Source organism: Giraffa tippelskirchi, chromosome 11 (genome assembly GCF_054371585.1).
Source record: "Giraffa tippelskirchi isolate mGirTip1 chromosome 11, T2T-mGirTip1v1.2.pri, whole genome shotgun sequence".
NCBI lineage: Eukaryota > Metazoa > Chordata > Mammalia > Artiodactyla > Giraffidae > Giraffa > Giraffa tippelskirchi.
The window spans coordinates 109,925,379-109,941,304 of NC_137285.1; the positions used below are offsets into that span (position 1 = coordinate 109,925,379).

Genomic DNA, 15,926 nt, shown 5'->3' on the forward strand with positions numbered 1-15,926 from the left:
TAGTATCGTCTTGTTACCATTGAAGCACTTGAATGATATCAGTTGTCAATTGAATACAAGATGTCTCCTATGTGCATAGCAACACTCAGGGCCCTGAGGAATGCAAGAGCAGTATAGTGCTCCTCCCCTCAAGGATCTGGGATCTAAGGGAATGCAGAGGCTCTGTGTGGAGCTTCAAAAGATGTCTGACATACAGTAAGTCTTCGAGAAACATACATTCACTTCCTTCTTCCACCCTTAAATCTGGCTTCTGCTCAGAGCTAGAATCCCTGATTCCAGGCCGGATAGAACATTTTTTTGAGATGGATTCCTCCCATCTAGATTGTTTAGAATGACTATTGTCAGTGCCAGGAGAACAGGGACCCGGTCTTATTCATGCTCCATTCCTAGTACCAGGACAATGGCTGGCACATGAAATGTTCTCAGTACATTTTGTTGAGTGAATGATTTTCCAAGGAAACTCATTCTATTTTTGGCTTACTCTCATTATTAAAGAAATGAGCTGAAATCTGCCTCCCTGTCACTTGCATTCACTAGTTCTTATCTTCCCTAATCTAAATAGTTCTCAATAAATGTAAGCTCTCTTTCTACCTCCCCTTCATGCCTTTCTGTCATCATTGCCCTCATGAATATCACAAGAGACTATTTAGGGCCCTTGCTAAAATCTAGATACTACTGGCTATACCTCCAGTGTGCCTCTATTTTTTTTTTTTCCTTTTTTAAAATTTTTTTTAATTTATTTTTTTTCTTTTCTTTTTTTTTTCTCTTTTTTTTCCAGTGTGCCTCTAATCCATTAGCCAAATAATTAAAAATTCACAATATAACTGAGGAAATTCATTCTGAAACATGAAACAAAGAGGAATCAAAGCCCTTAAATGTGATGAGTGATTGTGGTCAGAGAGGAGTAAATTCGGGAGTCTGGAAAATGAAACTGTCCTTAAGTATAAAAGTAAGAGAAGAGATTTTCTGCAGTTTTGGTGCTGAAACGTTTATTCATTCATTTTAAGACCTAGATGAATCAAACAACATGGTACATCCTCTGACACGTTCACTCTCTAGTGGAGGAGACAGTTAACTAGCAAGAGAATTAATAAAATAAACTTAAAATGTGGTGCCATGAAGAAAAAGGCTGGGTGCTGGGAGGGAAAAAAAAAATGAGGTGAGGTAGGTAGGGGACAAACATCAGCTTTAGAAAGAACAGGGATCAGAAAGCCTCTCTGAGGAGCCACCAAGAAGGAGCTTGAGGGACTTCCCTGGTGGGTGGTCCAGTGGTTGAGACTTTACCTTCAATGCAGGGTGTGTGGGTTCGATCCTTGGTCAGGGAGCTGAGATCCCACATGCCTCCTGGCCAAAAAACCAAAACATAAAATGGAAGCAATATTGTAACAAATTCAATAAAGGCTTTAAAAATGGTCCACAGCAAAAAAAAAAAAAAAAAAAAAAATGAAGCTTGAGAAAAAGCAAGGGTGGGAGGGATTGAAAGCTTAAATTAGAGGACAGATATTAGAAGCAGTTAAGTGTAAGGGAAGAAACAAACATGAATTCCAAGAAAAACTTGTATGTAAGCAAATATCAGTTCAGAATCTTTTGTTATTGCAGATATTTGAGCATGCCAATAGTTCATATGCTCCCAAAATGATTCAAAGAAACTTATAGAAATATAACAGGAAATTATACAGAAATTAGGATGAAGGTAAAAAGTAAAGACAAACAGGAGAAGAAAAATGAAGTCAATTGTTAGAACTGACATACAAAAGTGCATATTATGCAGTTCTAAACAGTGGCTAGGTCTGGGCTGTATATTTGATTCTGAGCTTCCTGGAACAAAGTAATAGGGAAAATGAACGATTATGAAATCCAGTGTGCGCGTAATAAAAAAAAATGAAGTAGTTCTTAAGAAAATTATAACTTCCTGGTATTAGTATCTGAGAGAATGTTCCTTCATCATGAGTCACTCTATGACATAATGGACAAAGTCCTTGACAAAGTCCCACAATAAACACAACAGCAAGATTCCTAGGGTCATTTCTCAGAACTAGCTTCAGCACATAAAACCAAACAGGAGCTAAGTAAAAGCAAGTCTATAGGAAACCAGAGGCAATCTGGCTACACAGCTTATAGTAGCTGCTGTGAATCAGGGATAACATTTAGAATATCTAGAGAAATGGATGGATTACTTATCTTTCAAGTTATCCTCAATGAATATTACTTCTTTTACCTGAACTTTTGATGAACAATGTGTAGTAGAGAATTTGAAGTCATTTCTCTGGCAAGAAGCTAGAAGAATGGAAATGATCTTGCTGCTAATTAATAACTGTTTTGAAAATCAGTTGACTAACATTTTTTCAGAGAAGTAAGGGGTCTAACAGTGCAATAGCTTGAAAAAAGGCCATCCTCTTGCCGTTTGGAAGTGGACCTAACGTGTTCCTCAAAAAATAGATCTGGACCCACATAATCACATGGATGGAGGAGGGGATGGGAATCCACTCCAGTATTCTTGCCTGGAGAATCCCATGGACAGAGGAGCCTGGTGGGCTCCATAGGTCTATAGGGTTGAAAAGAGTCAGACACAACTGAAGCAACTTAGCATGCATGCAATCACTTGGACAGATAATGCCTCAGGCTCCAAAGTTCTTCCACTCACATGTGGTCAAGATCATCTTAGCCTCTGTAAGTCAAGAGAAACCCTTAGTAAATTAGTTAAAAATTTTTACTTTCCAGATAGCTGCATAGTTTATGTGCTGATAAATTTTTTGGCAATAAATCAATTAAATGTTGGAAGATAGCTACCAAAAACAATATTCAATTGTAGGAAGAGCCGATCTCAAGCCATGCTTTCTGACAGTAATTATATTATATAGAAAGAATCAGAGCCTGCTTAGTGGTGAAAATACCGTATCTTCAGCTTAGAGGCAAATAATTATCTCTCCCTTCTTTAAAAAAAAAAAAAAGCCATGCACTAAGCTCACTTAAAAATAGTTTTAGAGGAGGGAGGAGCTTCTCTGGAGGTTCAGTGGTGAAGACTATGTTCAGGGGGTACAGGTTCCATCCCTGGTCCAGGAACTAAGATCCTGCATGCCATTCAACATGACAAAAAAAAAAAGTGGTTTTAGTTCTTAATGAGCACATTTTGAAAGAAAAAAGGGAAGCTTTCTGCTTGAACCAGTAGTTATCTGATCTGTTGGCTTGACAGAGACTGGCTAGCTTGTTGCTGGAGCCCACTAGGCTCCCCTGTCTATGACATTCTCCAGCCAAGACTACTGGACTGGAGTTGATTGCCATGCCCTCCTCCAGGGGATCCTCTGGACCCGGAATCGAACCTGCATCCCTTACCTTTCCTGCAATGGCAGACAAGTTCTTCACCACTAGCATCATCTGGGAAGCCCCTAGTTCAACTAAATTTTCCAGCATCCCTTGATGTTAAGTTTAGGCAAGAGAATTCTGGCCAGTTGAACTGGATGTATTTCACCTTCAGAATGATGCAAGAAACCTCAGCATAACTTTGGATGCGGTTTATCAAAGGTGACAGACCTTTCCATCAGTCTGAGTCACTTAACACCCAAGCCCTTATTGAGCTTACGTGAGAAAGAAATAACTTCATATTGTGTCAAGCCACCGAGATTTCAAAGTTGACTGTTAACAGCAGCTAGTGTATAGTCAATCCGGCATTTAAATCAGATCATGAATATGCTGCTACCTCTCTGTACCTCAGTTTCCTTGACTGTAAAATGGAGATATTAATAGCATTTACCTACTAAATTTGATCTAACAATTGAATACGTTAATGCATGTTAATGTTTCAAACAGTGTCTAGCACATAGTAAACATTCAATTCATGTTAACTATTATGGTTATTATTATTACAAATTTTCCTGGTACTATTAAGATGCAAATTCCATATAACTCAGATTTCCTTTGACCATTCAGATTGTTGTAACAAATGATGTCACGTTTATGTTACTGTCTGCACTGTGCTGATCTATGCCCCCATCACTGCAGGGTTTCAGTACATTTCTTGGTCACCTTGGGTTGTCCCATACATGCTCTGAAATCATTCTCCTCTGATCTCCATTTTGTTCTCTGCTAACCACTGTTGAAGTTACTGGCAAGGAGGGGTGACAGAATGAGGAAGGCTTGTTGTCATCATGTGGTGATCCTGTGGAAGGCACTGCCTTTCATTTGTTCCAAAGCTGTAAACCCTCAAAATGCCAAAACAGACTCCCATCAATTTGTAGCTTTTTAAAAATTTTATTAAATTTTATTTAATTTGTAAACTCTGTGAAACAACATACTGCATTTCAGGAAATGTCAGAAGCACATTTAAGGAGTTGTTTGCAAATATTACAGAACAAGTTCCACTTTATTTAATTTTCCATTGTCAATCAATGTCAATCATTCAGCCCACACCACTGAACCCATGAATTCTCAGTCAGTTGCCAGGGCCTCTTTTTAACCCACTTTTTGTCCATACAGTAGGTCATCACAGCATGACCTTAGGTTTGGCTCACAGGAATTTTTAACCTGAGGCCCACAGACCTCCCTACCCAGCTGAAATAATCCCCAGGATATCCATGGACAGAAATCAGGAGGCCTGTGATCTTGGGTGAGAAAAAAAAAAAATCACATTTTAACTTTTACTAATCTCTAATAGAGATTTAACAATTCCTTTCATCACTAATGTAGGCAATGTTATAGTATAATTAGCAGTATCTGTGACTTTGTCACCAATAGCTATACCAATAGATATTTCTATGTCACATTGTAGCAGTTAAAAGTATTTTTGAAAGATCCTTATGCTCACACTAGTATGAAATTACAGTAGTCACTATATCTGACACTGTCCTCCCATTTGTCTTATTTCATATGTCAATAAGTATGTATATTATTATAGCAAGGGCTGGTTAATATTCTGAGAACTATATTTTAATTTAATTGGCTTCCAGATGTTTGTATGTAAAATAATTATTCTGGGAAAGGAGTTTATAGACTTCACATGACTGCCAAAATTGTCTACAGTACAAAAAAGAAGAATTTTAAGAATTTTAACTCCACACTCCCATGTCTTTTTTTTTTAAACTTTTTTTTGTATTGAGGTCGGAGAAGGCAATGGCACCCCACTCCAGTACTCTTGCCTAGAAAATCCCATGGATGGAGGAGGCAGGTAGGCTGCAGTCCATGGGGTCGCTAAGAGTCCAACACTGAAGCGACTTAGCAGCAGCAGCCGATTAAAAATGTTACAATGTTTCAAGTGAACAGCAAAGGGACTCAACCATGCATAAACATGTATCCATTCTCCCCCCATCTCTCCTCCCATCCAGGCTGCCATATAACACTGAGCAGAGTTCCCTGGTGCTATACAGGAGGACCTTGTTGGTTATCCATTTTAAATATAGCTTGATATGTACATGTTGATTACAAACTCCCTAACTATCCCTTCCCCTCATTCCTCACCCCTGGCAACTATAAATTGGTTCTCTAAGTCTGTGAGTTTGTTTCTGTTTTGTAAATAGGTTCATTTGTATCATTTCTTTTTAGATTCTGCATATAAGTGATCATCATATAATATTTCACCTCTCTCTGACTTACTATGACAATCTCTAGATCCATCCATGGTTCCCATGTCTTTTTCCTTATTCACTCTCCTCTAGTCTCAAAGAGGACTGTGCTGGTAACAGACACTCAGACACATTGAAATGTCATGCCCTAGGACAGCAAGGTAGGTGATGGAGTTTGGGCACTTGAGTCAACTTTTCTGCTCCAGCATTTATTAACTGTGTGACCCAGGGCAAGTTACTTAACCTGTCTGTGCCTTATGTCTATAAAATGGGAATTATAATTGTTCCCTCCTCATAGGGTTATTGTGGAGAATAAATGAGTCGATCCATTAAATCTCTTAGAGTCTACCACATAGTAAGCTCTCAGAAAATGTTAGTTGCTCTTTCAAGTGCCTGTCACAGCTGTTTCTTTATGATATTTTTAGGGAAAGGAGAAGAGGAGAGAAAAGAGTAGGTTAGCCTTTCCTCTTATGAGTCATAGCCTACACATAAAATAACTTGTATGATGCACAAAGTTGATATCTTTTTTAAAGCACACAAAGGAAACTGTTGATAGTTCTTCCTTGAAAAGTTTCCAACTTAATTTTATATTCTATATAGTTACTCCCAACTGAATCCTTTTTTCCAACTGAATCTTTTTTAATGCTTCAGAGGCAGTACAAATGCTCCCTGCCTTTGATTTACAAAGCAGGCTTACATTTGGATAATATTAAGGTTGGTACAAAAGTAATTGTGGTTTTGCATTGTTGAACGTTGCTGTTTGATATTAGAATACATTCTTAAACAAATGTGGCTATGTTATGCATCATTTTAATGTACATTTCTTGCTTTATTTATTTGCTAATGACATTACTTGCTGTGTATTTTGTATTTATTTTAGACTATGGAAATGATATTAGACAAAAAGCAAATTCAAGCGATTTTCTTATGTGAGTTCAAAATGGGTTGTAAAGCAGCAGTGAAAACTCACAACATCAACAATCCATTTGGCCCAGGAACTGCTAATGAACGTACACTGCAGTGGTGGTTCAAGAAGTTTTGCAAAGGAGATGCAAGGCTTGAAGATGAGGAGAAGAGTGGCCGGCTATCGGAAGTTGACAACAACCAACTGAGAGCATCATCTAAGCTGACCCTCTTATAACTACACGAGAAATTGCTGAAGAACTCAAGGTCAAGCATTCTAAGGTCGTTTGGCATTTGAAGCAAATGGGTAAGCTCAGTAAGTGGGTGCCTCAGGAGCTGACCAAAAAAAAAAAAAGTCATTTTGAAATGTCTTCTCTTATTCTCTGCAACAACAATGAACAATTTCTAAATTGGATTGTGATGTGCAATGAAAACTACTTTATTTCGCAAATTCTGATGACAAGCTCAGTGGCTGGACCAAGAAGAAGCTCCAAATCACTTCCCAAAGCTAAACTTGCACCAAAAAAATGTTATGGTCACTGTTTGATGGTCTGATCCACCCAGCTTTCTGAATCCTGGTGAAACCATTATATCTGAGATGTATGCTCAACAGATCAATGAGATGCACTGAAAAGTGCGATGCCTACAGCCAGCATCGGTCAACAGAAAAGGCCCAATTCTTCTCCATGACAACGCCTGACCACATGACAGCCAAGGCTTCAAAAGTTGAATGAATTGAGCTTACGTTCTAGTGTGGACAGTGAAAAGTATCAGGAGGTGACCAGTGCTTCACAGAGCATTAAAATAAAGTGAAGCTATATACATAAGAACCAGGCAGTGATTTTAGTCTGCGTAGTCAGGGATGTTCTCCTCAAGGAGGTGTTAAGCAGAGCTCTGAAGGACAAAACAGAACTAGCTAGCAAGGAGACAGCATTCCATGCAAAGGGAATAGTGCAAATTCACTGGAGCAGGACTGAGGTTACTTGTTCTTATCTCTTTAGGAATGTAAAGAAGGCTGATGTTGCTTCCCAGGTGGTGCTAGGGGTAAAGAACCCACCTGCCAATGCAGGAGACATAAGAGACATAGGTTCGATCCCTGGATTGGGAAGATTCCCTGGAGGGGGAAATGGTAACCCACTTCAATATTCTTGCCTGGTGGTTTAGACCAGGATTACAGCAGATAGATGGCAAAGAGGGTCAGGTTATCCATTAGAGTATATTTTGGAGGTAATGCCAGGAGTATTTACTGATTGGGATGTGAAGAAATGAGAGGAATCAAGGATAACTCCTGAGCTTTTAGCCTATATAACTGCATTGATGGTGCCAAATAGAGGTGGATAAATCCTGGGAGGATGAGAGGATGAGGAAGTGGGAACAAATGTGATGTAATGAGTTGCAATTTCTCATTTTGTGCTCATCTTAATTTTGAGTTGCCTATTAAATATCCAAATGGAGATATCAAATATACAGTTAACACAAGTTTAAAGTTTGGGGGAGAAGGCAGGTGCTGGAAATATAAGTTTAAGAATCATTGGCCTAGGAATGGTATTATTTAAAACCAAAAGAGTTAAAGTGTCTTGGGGCACCCCTAACTTTGATAAAGGGAAAGGAGCTGATAAAAGACTAAGAAATAGGCAGAAAAACAGAAGGAAAACAAGAGGAACCTGGCATCATGGAAGCTTTGAGAACAAAGTGCTTCCAGGAGGGAGTGATAACTACTGTCAGGAAATGGTGAGTGGTTCCGTCTCTGGCCAGATGTATGCCAGTGATGACTTGGTAGATGTTTCAGTATATGGAGGAGATGAAAGTCTAGTAGTATGAGAAAGTAAAGTCAGCAAATATAGATAGTTCTTTTGAGACACTGAAATCAGGCAGAAGCTGGAGCTGGTGTATGATCAAGGGACAGAGGAAAGTTATGTGTACAAGGGAATTACATGAGGAGGGCTGGGTAGAGAAGTTGTGAGAAGGGAAAACATAGATCTAAACTTAATTTTCTGCCCTCAGGGAGTTTATGATCTTATCTGGGAGAAGTTGAGGATAGCATTGGTCGAAAGGTCAAAGGATAGCTTTGGATTAAATACAACAGTATCCATTAATGCTAAGCATGATGCCTAACAGTAAGAACTCAATAGATGAGAGAGAGAGAGAAGTTGCTCAGTCGTGTCCAACTCTTTGCAACCCCATGGACTGTAGTCTACCAGGCTCCTCCATCCATGGGATTTTCCAGGCAAGAATACTGGAGTGGGTTGCGATTTCCTTCTGCAGGAGATCTTCCCAACCCAGGGATTGAACCCGGGTCTCCCGCATAGTAGGCAGGCGCTTTACCGTCTGAGCCACCAGGGAAGTCCAATAGATGAAGAGGAAGTTATAATTACAAAACAATTTGAAAACACTCTAAGATAGGAGGTAATTAAGGATTAAACTAGGTAAGTAATTAAATGTTAGGATTCCAGAAAATGGATACTGTCAGCCACAATGATGGAACTTCCCAATGAAAAATCAGAATCTACTATATGATAGTGGCTTAAAAAAAATCTGTTACTATATATATGTGAACAAATTTGCAAAGCTCTACAGATTTAGAACATTTTCAGCCACCTACTTGATTGTGTTTATTGGAATATTGGAAATATTTAAATTTCATGTATCCCCAAATACCCTGAGCCTTTTTGAGGCCTCTGCACCTGTGCTCATGCTTTCTCCTCTGCCTGAAACACCATTCCCCACCTTTACCTTTCTGACTTCTACTCCTCAGGGCTACTTCCCCTGGGAAGACTCCCTTGCCCTGCCCTCCCCTCCAGCAGGGCTGGGAAGTCCTGTATTGGGACCTTGTGCACAATTTTACCATAGCTTGTACCACAGTGTATTGACATTTTGTATTTGTGTACCTGTTGTGCTTTTTTCTGTTGCTTTGGGGTTTACCTGTCAGCAAGCTTTCCAAGGGCAGTGTCAAGACTGTATTCACCCTTGTTTCCCTTGCACCCAGCCCAACTTCTGGCTGGTCTCAATCAATGTCTACTGAACCCAACTGAATCTACTATTAGGACCAGGGTGGAATATCCTGGACACAAATCCCTGAAGGACTGATAACTAACTTAAACACCCCATGTAATGTTATAACAGGTTTATAGCATGAGAATCACTCAGGACTCCATCCTTCATCACTCCCTCTGAGTCTGCACAACTCCTCACACTTCTTGAGCTGTTTTATATAACTTCCCAATAAGCTTTTTCAAAAATCCTATTCTTTTATTATTCCACTTCTAATCAAAATGTATTAACATCCAGTGCAGTTTAACTATACTTCATGTTGCTAAAGTTGCAAAGTTGCTAAGCTCTCTTATATTTTTTTCTCCCCTGATTTGAAAGGAATGCATGCTCATAGTAACAAAGCCAATCTGTATGAAAGGAATATACAGTAAAAAGGAAGGCTCCATCCTGTTTGCTGATCCATAGCCTGCCAGGTCCTCTTCGTAGAGGCAGCCACTACTACAAATTTTTGTGTATCTTTCCAGAGGTACAATATGCTATTACAACTCACTCCATTTTTTAAAACATAAGTGCTAGCATTGCACAGATTATTTGTAACCTAGCATTTTCCTTTAACAGAATGTACTGGAGATTATTCTACATTGGAGATTTTTCCTTACTAGTACATATTTTGAACAGCTGCCTAGTATCCTAGCTCCCATTTTATGACATATCAAATCTATTTGACCCATTCCTATTCCTATTGATGGAAATTTAGGTGGGTCTCACACTTTTCCTACTATGGGATTATTATAGATTAACTTGTGTTACCCCCAAAATTCATATGTTGAAGTTCTAACCCTTAGTATCTCAGTATGTGACTTTATTTGGAGATTGAGTCATTATAATCAAGTTAGAATGAGGTCATTAGGATGGGTCCTAATCCAATATGACTGATGTCCTTATAAGAAGAGGAAATTTGGATGGAGACACTTAGGAAGGAAGAGATCTAAAGCCACAGGAAGAAGACAGTCATCTACAAGCCAAGGAGAGAGACCTAGAACATATCCTCCCCTCACAGCTATCAGATGGAACCAACCCTGCCAGCACCTTGATCTCAGACTTCTAGCCTCTAGGACTGTGAGGCAATAAATTTATTGTTTAAACCACTCAGTTTGTAGTACTTTGTTGTAGCAGCCCTGGCAAACTAATCACAATGATGCTTTGATGAATGTTTGTACATGTATTTATAGAATCACATTTATCATCTTTCAATCGTGGCATTTTACCTCCTGGTCAATTTCTTCAACCGAATCAGTGATATCCCCTAAGTCCCCCTTACCTGCTCCTGGACTGGCCAACAGCACACCCTTGAACACGTGAAGTTCTTTCATACCTCTGTGTCTTTGCACATATCCTTTGGCTAGAATGCCCTTCCTCCTGAGATATTCTTGAAAAACCCCAATACAGTCACTTCAAGCACTGCCTCCTCTGTGAAACCTTTAACCAGCCTCTGGGATGGCACCCTATGATTTCCACCTCCTGGTATTCAAGCCTTTGTGTATTCCCCATCTTTGCATATTGCCCTTCTCTTTATTGTGGCCTGGACTTACTGCCTCACATCTAATGAGTAGAGTATGGCAGAAGTGATGGGACTTCAATTAGATCACAAGAAGACCTTGGCTTCTGTCCAGAGGTGCTTGCTCTCTCTCTTCCTCTTTCTTGGTCACTAACGCTGAGGGGAGCCTGATGTCATACTGTGAGGCAGCTTTGTGGAAAGGCTCTTGTTTCAAGAGATCAAGTCCCTTTAACAACCACATGAGTGAAAATGGAAGTGGATCTCTCCTCTCATTCAAGCCTTTAGATGAAACTGGACACAGATAGCTTGACTACAACCTCATGAGAAAAGCCTTGAGGCAAAAGTCCCACCTAAGTCATACCTGGATTCCTGACCAAAGAAATTATGAGATAGCAAATCTTTGTTGCTATGATCTGCTAAGCTTTGGGATAATTTGATATGCAGCAGTAAATAACTAGTATACCTTCCATCCTCCTGTCTTTTCCCCAAGTTCCTTAGATGTATTTCCAGTAATGCTCTTAGCACACTACAACATATTTGTTTTGAAATCTTTTCCCCCAATTGACTAACTCCAAGGACAGGAATCCTGGCTCAGTTAGCTTACTATTTACTGTGTCTTACACAAAGTTCAAGCGACCATCATCACTTCCCTAGACTGTTGCAATAACCTCCAAACTGAGCTGCCCAAATCCCCTCTAGCCTCTGTCTAATCCATTCACTACCCAGCACTAAGAACCTTTTTAAAATGCAACTTGGGTTATCTGAGAGCTTAAAATCCTTCTCCTCATTCTTAGGATAAGGACCTAAATTCATAATACAGCCCCCCAGGCCTGGCAGGGTCTGCCTGCCTCACCACCACATCCAAAGCCACTTCCGCATTGTTCCCAGCACAACAGCAACACTGGTCTTTCAGTTCCTCAGTTGAACCATGCTTCTTCCTTCCTTGCTATCTTTGCTCACGCTGTTACCTCTGTCTGGGATGCTGTTTCTCCCTCCTCCTCAATTTCTACACATTCTTTAAATCTGAGCTCAATGTTATTTCCTCAGGGAATACCTTTCTGCCTTCCCTTCTAAAGCAAAGAACCCTGTAGTTTTCCTCCATACCACTTATCACAATTGAGATTAAATGACTTTAATTAGGTGTTTAATATTTGTCTCTCCTGTAGGACTCTGAGTTCTATGAGGGCAGGGACAACTTGTCTTATTCACTACTGTATCCCCAGCATAGACCACGGTGTCTGACCTACTGAAAATAAAGGCTCGGCAATTTTTTCCTTCTATTTTTTTCTGAATGACACACAGGACAAACACATCCTATTTGTTCCACAAACGTGAAATCTTTTCATCATCTACACATTTAATCTTCTGAGTGTCATCCCTCTGTGCAACAAAATAGAGGAAAACAATAGAATGGAAAAGACTAGAGATCTCTAGATACCAAGGGAACATTTCATGCAAAGGTGGGCACAATAAAGGACAGAAATAGCAAGCACCTAACAGAAGCAGAAGAGATTAAGAAAAGGTGGTAAGAATACACAGAAAACTATACAAAAAAAGGCCTTAATGACCCAGATAACCACAATGGTGTGGTCTCTCACCTAAAGCCAGACATCCTGGAGTGTGAAGTCAACTGAGCCTCAGGAAGCATCACTATGAACAAAGCTAATGGAGGTGATGGAATTTCAGCTGAGCTATTTCAAATCCTGAAAGATGATGCTGTGAAAGTGCTGCACCCAATATGCCAGCAAATTTGGAAAACTCAGCAGTGGCCACAGGACTGGAAAATGTCAGCTGCCATTCCAGCACCAAAGAAAGGCAATGCCAAAGAATGTTCAAACTACTGTACAGTTCAGTTCAGTCATTCAGTCGTGTCCAACTCTTTGTGACCCCGAGGACTGCAGCATGCCAGGCTTTCTTGTCCATCACCAACTCCCAAAGCCGGCTCAAACTCATGTCCATCAAGTCAGTGATGCCATCCAACCATCTCATCCTCTGTTGTCCCCTTCTCTTCCTGCCTTCAATCTTTCCCACCATCAGGGACTTTTCCAATGAGTCAGTTCTTCACATCAGGTCACCTAAGTATTGGAGTTTCAACTTCAGCATCAGTCCTTCCAATGAATATTCAGGACTGGTTTCCTTTAAGATGGACTGGTTGGATCTCCTTGCAGTCCAAGGGACTCTCAAGAGTCTTCTGCAACAACACCATTCAAAAGCATCAATTCTTCGGTGCTCAGCATTCTTTATAGTCCAACTCTCACACCCATACATGACTACTGGAAAAACCATAGTTTTGACTAGATGGACCTTTGTTGGTAAAGTAATGTCTCTGCTTTTTAATATGCTATCTAGGTTGGTCATAGATTTTCTTTCAAGGAGCAAGCATCTTTTAATTTCACGGCTGCAGTCACCATCTGCAGTGATTTTGGAGCCCAAGATAATAAAGTCTGTCACTGTTTCCATTGTTTCCCCATCTATTTGCCATAAAGTGATGGGACTGGATGCCATGATCTTAGTTTTCTGAATGTTCTCTTGCTTTTTCCATAATCCAACAGACGTTGGCAATTTGATCTGTGGTTCCTCTGCCTTTTCTAAATCCAGATGCTCAAGCTGGATTTAGAAAAGGCAGAGGAACCAGAGATCAAATTGCCAACATCTACTGGATCATAGAAAAAGGAAGGGAATTCCAGAAAAATATCTACTTTTGCTTCACTGACTATGCTAAAGCCTTTGACTGTTTGGATCACAACAAACTGTGGAAAATTCTTAAAGAGATGGGAATACCAGGCCACCCTACCTGCCTCCTGAAAAACCTGTATGCAGGTCAAGAAGCAACAGTTAGAACTGGACATGAAACAATGGACTTGTTCAAAATTGGGAAAGGCTGTATATTGTCACCCTGCTTATTTAACTTCTATGCAGAGTACATCATACGAAATGCCAGGCTGGATGAAGCACAAGCTAGAATCAAGATTTCTAGAAGAAATATCAACACCCTAAGATATGCAGATGCTGCTGCTGCTGCTGCTAAGTCGCTTCAGTCATGTCCATATCTGTGCGACCCCATAGACATCAGCCCACCAGGCTCCCCCATCCCTGGGATTCTCCAGGCAAGAACACTGGAGTGGGTTGCCATTTCCTTCTCTAATTCATGAAAGTGAAAGTGAAAGTGAAGTCGTGTCCGACTCTTAGCGACCCCATGGACTGCAGCCTACAAGGCTCCTCCATCAATGGGATTTTCCAGGCAAGAGTACTGGAGTGGCATGCCATTGCCTTCTCCGAAGATATGCAGATGATTTCACTCTAATGGCAGAAAGGGAAGAGGAACTAAAGAGCCTCTTGATGAGGGTGAAAGAGGAGAGTGAAAGAGGGGCTTAAAACTCAACATTTAAAAAACTAAGATCATGGCATCTGGTCCCATTACTGCATGGCAAATAGATGGGGAAAAAATGGAAACAGTGACAGATTTTATTCTTTTGGGCTCCAAAATCACCGCAGATGGTGAATGAAGCCATGAAATTAAAAGACGCTTGCTCCTTGGAAGAAAATCTATGACAAACTTAGACAGTCTTTAGAAAGCAGAGACATCACTTTCCTGACAAAGGCTCATATAGTCAAAGCTATGGTTTTTCCGGTGGTCAGGTACAGATGTGAAAGTTGGACCATAAAGAAGGATGAGCGCTGAAGAATTGATGCATTTCAATTGTGGTGCTGAAGAAGACTCTTGGGAGTCCCTTGGACAGCAAGGAGATCACACCAGTGACTCCTAAAGGAAATCAACCCGGAATATTCATTGGAAGGACTGATGCTGAAGCTCCAATACTTTGGCCACCTAAAGAGAAAAGATGACTCATTGGAAAAGACCCTGATGCTAGGAAAGATTGAAGGCATGAGGAGAAGGGGATGACAGAAGATGAGATGGTTAGATGGCATTGAAACCATTTACCTCAGATTGGGACTTGAACCCACGTGGCTGGGACTCAAACCCAGCCAGAACCCATGGTACCTGGTTTCAGGACCTAATGAAGCTCAGGTTCTTGATGTCTCATGGCAGAAAGAATTCAGTGAGAGACAAAGTCATAGGTAATAAGTGGTTTTATTCAGATGAAGAGAGAAGCACACTCCACAGACAGAGTGTGGGCCATTGCAGAGGGTGAGTGCAGCTCTGAAATTCGGTGTAGTTAGTTTTTATAGGCTGGGTAATTTTTTATGCTAATGAGCGGGAATATTATTCCAAATATTTTGGGGAAGGGGTGGAGATTTTCAGGATCTGGACCACTGTCCACTCCTTGGTCTTTTAACCATGCCTTGGAACTGTCATCAATCTGATTTTGGTATTGACCATCTGATGATGTTCATGTGTAGAGTCTTCTCTTGTGTTGTTGGAAGAGGGTGTTTGCTATGACCAGTGTGTTCTCTTGGCAAAACTCTATTAGCTTTTGCCCTGCTTCATTCTGTACTCCAAGGCCAAATTTACCTGTTACTCCAGGTGTCTCTTGACTTCCTACTTTTGCATTCCAGTCCCCTATAATGAAAAGAACATCTTTTTGGGGTGTTAGTTCTAGAAGGTCTTGTAGGTCTTCATAGAACCACTCAACTTCAGCTTCTGAAGCATTACTGGTCGGGGCATAGACTTGGATTATTGTGATATTGAATGTTTTGTGTTGGAAATGAACAGAGATAATTCTGTTGTTTTTGAGATTGCATCCAAGTACTGTATTTTGGACTCTTTTGTTAACTAGGATGGCTACTCCATTTCTTCTAAGGGATTCCTGCCCACAGTAGTAGATATAATGGTCATCTGAGTTAAATTCACCCATTTCAGTCCATTTTAGTTCACGGATTCCTAAAATGTCATTGTTCACTCTTGTCATCTCCTTTTTGACCACTTCCAATTTGCCTTGATTCATGGACCTAACATT

General features: G+C 40.3%; 1 long non-coding RNA gene and 1 other non-coding gene across 2 annotated transcripts in view; one reads left to right on the forward strand and one right to left on the reverse strand.

Moving 5' to 3' along the window:
• Positions 1-10,597, forward strand: part of LOC145526247 (uncharacterized) — a 76,352-nt gene extending 65,755 nt beyond the window's left edge. Inside the window, exon 4 of the long non-coding RNA XR_014068799.1 lies at positions 6,436-10,597. This is a non-coding gene — a long non-coding RNA (uncharacterized LOC145526247). The remainder of the gene's footprint in view (positions 1-6,435) is intronic.
• TRNAS-ACU (transfer RNA serine (anticodon ACU)) lies at positions 8,730-8,801 on the reverse strand. Its single transcript has one exon. It is a non-coding gene; the product is annotated as a tRNA-Ser (tRNA).
• Positions 10,598-15,926: the final 5,329 nt, after the last annotated feature.